Here is a 6,108-nt window from a genome sequence, read left to right on the forward strand (position 1 = left end):
TTGTTTGGGGATCAAATCATTATCGTGTTTTTTCTACTCAATTTTTTTTTAAGTCTTCTAGGTGCCATGCACTGGTGGTGGGATGAAAAAAAAACACAAGAGAGACAGGGCCTGTTTCATACCTTCTGGTCTAATAGGAAAAATACTCACGTAAGCACGAAAATCAACATGAGGTAAATAGGAGGTATGTGAGGAGGAGCAGGGCGTCCTGAAGGCTGATATGGCAGCGAACTTGACCCGGCTTTTGGTAGAATGAACAGGATGGAGGAGGGCATCAAGAAAGAGGGAGCATGTGCTATGTCAGCTGCAATCTGACGGTGAAGAAGGGGTTTCAGCAGTAATGGAGTGGAAGAGAAGCGCTTCGAAGAGACAACTGAACGTGCAGAGATTCCATACCTGCTTTCTAGGAACAAGAAGTTCGGTGTGGGTAATAAATTATCTTGCGGGGACTGCTAATGGGTTTGGAGGCAGCTGAACTTGTCAGGTAGCTTGGGGGAAGCAGGGCATGAGGTGGGGGACGTGACTGTTGTTGCATTTCAGAAGTCGCGATTTGGAGCGTGGATTGGACGAGGAAGGAATGGAGCAAGAGTGATCGGTTGGCCGGCTTTTCCCAATTCAAGCTAGAACCAAGTGCACCTTGGAGAAAAGCAGTGACAACGGAGGCTCTCTTTATTTTCAATTTCCGCTATCCTCATTTTGTATGTATGCTGCATTTAGTTGTTAATTAAATTATTTAAATTAATTATTAATTAAATTATTTTCTAGTGTTTGTCTTTCAATGAGTAAAGTTACTTTCTGTGTGGGCTGAATGACAACTCTCCCCAAATGTCACGTCCTAATCCCTGAAGGCTGTGAATGTTACCCGACATAACAGAAGGGCGTTCGTCGATGTGATTACATTGAGGATCTGGAAATGGGGAAACCGTCCAGGGTTATCTGGGTGGGAACGTGGAATCACACAGGATCTTACAGAGAGAGGCAAGAGGATCCACTAACTGTCAGGAGGTGGGACGATGGAAGCAAGAGGTTGGAGTCATATGAGGTCAGAAGCCAAAGAACCCAGGCGACCCCAGAAGCTAGAAAGGCAAGGGGACAGAGCCCACAGGGCCCCCATTGAGCCCACGGAAGGAACCAGCCCTACTCACACACTGGTGTCAGCTCTGTGAGACCAATTTTGGACTCTGGCCTCCAGAACTGTAAAAGAATAGATCTGTGTTGCTCTTAAGCTGTGAAATTTGGGATCATTTGTTTCTGAGAGAAGGGAGAGAAGAGTAGGTGAGTATTCAAGGGTGCAATGTATGTGGTACCACGGCATCCGCTTAGCCTGTCTGATAGGATGGATGTGTTCAGATCACGTTATGTGAGCAGTTATTCCAGGGCCCAAAGACACTTCTTTAAATGAGATGTTTAACCATATTTCCTTTGTCGTAGAACATGTGGCTCATTATTCAAATAATAACTCACTATCGCAACGGAAACAGGCAGAACACCAGGCTTTAAGAGCTATGGTGTTGGAGTCTCACAGAGCCACATGCGGCAGTTTTAAGAACATCGTGGGGAAAAAAACAGTTTCTCTGTGAAAAAGGCAGGACTCAGAGATTATAGCTAGGACATGTGTAAAGGGGGCGCCTGGGTGACTCAGTCAGTTAAGCCCCTGCCTCTTGATTTCGACTCAGGTCACGATCTCACGTTTCTTGAGTTCAAAGCCCATTTTGGGCTCTGTGCTGCAAGTGTGGAACCTGCTTGGGATTCTCTGTCTCCCTCTCTGTCTGCCCCTTCCCCGCTCAAGCTCTCTCTCACTCAAAAATAAACTTAAAAAATTAAAAGCCAGTAAAAAAAAAAGAACACGTGCAAAAGATAAACTTGAGCTAAAGGCTAAAGAGCTTAGAAAGGAACCCAAGAGAGTCAAACCCACAGGAAAGCATGAGGAATGTGTTAGAGAAGCAGAAGCGTATCTAGATTGGCCCAGGCCTCCTCCTACCGCAGGATCAGTAAGAACGAACCAGGGGTTCCTGTGAATCACTCGTTTTGCTTAAATATTTCTAGCAGATGAAGTAGGGTTCCTAATATTCAGCATGGTTTGAACCATTCTTCATTCCTCTTTTCGTTATCTTCAGGAGATTCTGCCTCCCAGAACATCGTGACCTGTGCTCTCCATCTACAGACTGCTTGGAGGATGTAGAATATACTGGAAGATTAGTGACAAAACAGGAGTGCACAAAGTGGGCAGAACCATGGAACAGCCTAGCAACCACACGTTGGAATTAAAAAGACTGGTTTCTATCTGGTTATGCTCTACACTGCGCAAGTCATTAATACCAAATCCTGAAGAAAGGAAAAGGTGGGGGGCGGGGGGCGGAGAGGGAATTGGGTCCCACCAGTGACCTATGTTTCGGGTGATTGGCCTAATCCCCACTGCTGGGCAGGAATCTCTCATTTCCTGCCCCTGTGGCCTCGAGCAGCTGGGTCTGGCCTGGTTCTGAGTGTCGTGCTCCCAGGAAGGGGCAGGCGGCCTCCCGCTTTGGCCCAGCCCGGAAGCCCTCAGCAGATTGGTAGCCCGGCTCTTGAGCGAGGGTCATTTAAGTGCCCCGGATGTGACTCCTGCACATGGTGATTCTCTGTGCTCTGGCCCTTCAGGTTTTCCACAGATGCTTGTAAATCATTTGTCATCTCTCTAGCTGACAAAGAAACCAAAAGGATCCTTCATGAGTCAAAGACACTCATTTTTTTTGAAGGGCAAATTTCTCTGGTCGCCCCATTCTATCTTGACAAGGACAGCGGCAGACCCTGCTCTGTGAATAATAACGGAGTCGCAGGGGAGAGCAGATACAGAGCCACCCTGCCCCCCCCACCAACCCAGGAGCCACAGAAATGCAAGTAAGGGCCAAGTGACCCCACAGGAGGTAGCTGGGATCCTAGGCTGAAGGGAGTGGGGAGTGGTGCCCCAGGGCCTGGGACAATCCCAATTTGTGCGGCTTACTGTGGGCTAAGAGAGAATCCGGAGGGAGTCTGAGCACAGGAGCCACAGAAAAAGGGGAGAGTGCAGGATTACATTCCGGTCCCCTCCCCAAAACTCTGGGGCTGGTTGGGAGAAAGGGTTAAACTCCCATAAGACTCGCTTTGGCCTTGACTGCCCACACTCCCCACCTCCCCCTCCCCAACTCGCTCACATTTCTAAGACGTCCCCTGTGCCGAATTCTTATTCAACTTCAAACTGACAAACTGTTTTTAATCTTTTCCTTCTATCCAGCCTGGAGATTGGGAAGCAAAAATCAATACCGGTTGGCAGGTGATCAAGCTGCTTCAGACTGGTGTGAGGAGAGAGCAGAGAGTGAGGGCAGGAGGACAAGGTGGGGGGAAGGAAGGGGGGAGGGGGCAGGAGTTTGACTAAGTACCATGAATTACTGGCTGGAGGTCCAAAGGGCTGTGATTTCTCTGGCCTTGAGCAGGGGAGCTTGGGAATGCCATTAGAACAATTAGGTCAGGAGTTCACAGCTGTTAAGGTGCCTTTGGAGAGAGGCACCGAGAATTTTCCTGACAATTCGGTGGGAGAGGGGGTGGGAGGGAGGGGCGGCAGGAGAGGGGCTCCATCTTTCTGTGGTATCCTTTCAGGAGGGACCTGATAACATCAGTATCACACCACAAGGCCAGCGGTTGCTTTAAAAAAGAAAAAAGCAAAAAAAAAAAAAGAAAGAAAAAAGAAAAAGCATAACCGTCTTCTTAATTCAGCTTAAAAAATAACATTTGAAATATTTTTAAGGGACGCTCAAGGAGGGGATGGCAGGAAGGAGGCAATAGGGGAAGGTGCTCACCCAGGCAGCCCTGAAACCCAAAGACCTGGGTGTTCAGTCTTCCGCCCTGACCCAGACGCACTGATCCCTCGTTACTTATCAATATTCTGTAAACTCCAATAAGGCAGAGGATCCTCATGTATCCAGGTGGGAGTTAGGATGTGTGATCTTTCGTTGAAAAGCTGCAAGAGGAAGATCAGAGCCCAAAGCATAGTTGCGGCTGCCATAGCCCCGAAAGCCACGCTCTGTGCTCCTGTGACATCACAAGACGCGATTTGGAGATTTTTAACTAAAGGCCCTCAGGTAGCATTTCCTTTCCTCGTCATTTGGGCCACGGTATCGTCATCCTGTTAATTTTCTCGGCGCAGGGAAGATACGGAGATAACAGAGCCAAACGTTGGCCTCTGAATGTCTCCAAGTGGGCCTCTAGTGTGGATTTCGTGGTAGGTGCAATTCCTCAGTGAAAAGAGACTTTTCAATATTGGCACGATAGTGGGTGTAGACCTTTAGTCTCCTTGCTCCCCACTCCCAGGAAAGGGAAACCAAACTCTTCTAAGCATGGGCCAAAGAGGCTTTGTCTCACTAGGAGACAGGACAGCAGAACAGAGGGCAGCTGATGGTCACGTGGGTCCTGCATAGTGTCCCTCATCCGTCCAGGGCTTGGATAGGCAGAAAGTACAGACCCAGGTCAGTGTCAAGGGGATCTCAGAGGGGAAGATCACTGCGCCGTATTTCCCAGGGTGTAGCCCGGAGAGGCTGCTTACCTGATCTCCAAGTGCCAGGCCAGCCGTTTGTCAGAACAGACCAGCCGCAAAGGATGAGAGGCGTCCGGGAGGCGTGAAGATAGCCTTATGAGGCGACGAGATTCAGGACATGCTACGCCAAAAGATGGCTCGTTGGCACACTGAGTATTTGAAGCCGGAGAGTTTGAGAAATGGCGTGTGCAAAAACACCAGTCTGACCTTCCCCTGAAGCAGGTCCCAAAACCCTCACATGAGAGGTGCCCACCCTGTTCTCGGAGGAAAGGAGCATTTATTTATTTATTTATTTATTTACTGTGGAGGAGGGTCAGAGTGAGAAGGAGAAAGAGAATCCCAAGCAGGCTCTGCGCCTGTCAGTGCAGGACCCTGGGATCGTGACTGGAGCCCAAATCAAGAGTCAGATGCTCTAGTGACCGAGCCACCCAAGCACCTGAAAGGAGCATTCTTGTCTCTGAAGACAAGGGACCACAGAGAGGGATCTGAAATAACAGATCTTGCTATGGTCCCCCGGTTACATTTATCTCACCTTTGCCCTATCACATCTCTCCATCGCTTTGCCCTCGTCATCAAACCCAACTTCAGAACACTCTGGGTTAGCCATCTCTTTGGGTCTTCCCTTCCTTGTGAAGCTTCTCATGTTACGGAAAACGTATTTTAAATAATGTGTATGATCCTCTTTTGTGAACCTCTCTTTGTTACTCTAATTTTCAGACCCAGTCAGGGTCCAAGGTTGAGGAAAACTTTGTCCAAGGCCGAGGAAAACTTCTTCTTTCCCTACACGGTTCATCTACCACAGTATCATGTGAGGGAAACAGTAAAGAGAACACGGAGTTCTATTTTTCCACATCTTTATTGAGACACAATTTGCATATAACATTGTGTAAATTTAGTGTGACTTGATATATGTGTATCTTGCGAAATGATTACCATGATAAGTTTAGTTGACATATCCATCACTTCCCATAGTTACATTCTGTGTGTGTGTGGTGAGAACTTTAAAAATCTGCTCTCGTAGCAACTTTCAGATATATTTAATATATATTTGGAATATACATATACAATATACAATAGAGTATTGTATACACATATACGATATATGCAATATAGTGTTGTTTGCTGTAGTCACCATATTGTACCTACCCCCTTACCCCAGAACATGTTCACAGAGTTCTTGAGCCCACAGGGAAGAGCTTAGGAAATCTGAGAGTGGGCCTGTAAACCTCAAAGGGACCTTGACATTCAGGAAAACAGGGTTTATGTTGGCTGGTCCTGGAGACCTAAGCACACATGCGAGGGAGCGGTGACATGAATTACATCATACTGGAAGTCATGGAGGAGAGATAATGATGACCAGTGGCCAGTTGTCCTATCCCAGCCTCCATGTCCATTTCCAGGATGATATCTAAATTCCTCGCAACTCCCAGGACATAGGTCAAACCCAATAGAAGGAGAGTATCATGAACTGAAGGTTTATGTCTCCCCCTAAGGGCATATGTTTCAGTTCTAAACCCCAATGTGAAGGTATGGGGATGGTAAAGCCTTTAGGGGTTGATTAG

Source organism: Panthera onca, chromosome F1 (genome assembly GCF_046562875.1).
Source record: "Panthera onca isolate mPanOnc1 chromosome F1, mPanOnc1 haplotype 2, whole genome shotgun sequence".
Taxonomy (NCBI): domain Eukaryota; kingdom Metazoa; phylum Chordata; class Mammalia; order Carnivora; family Felidae; genus Panthera; species Panthera onca.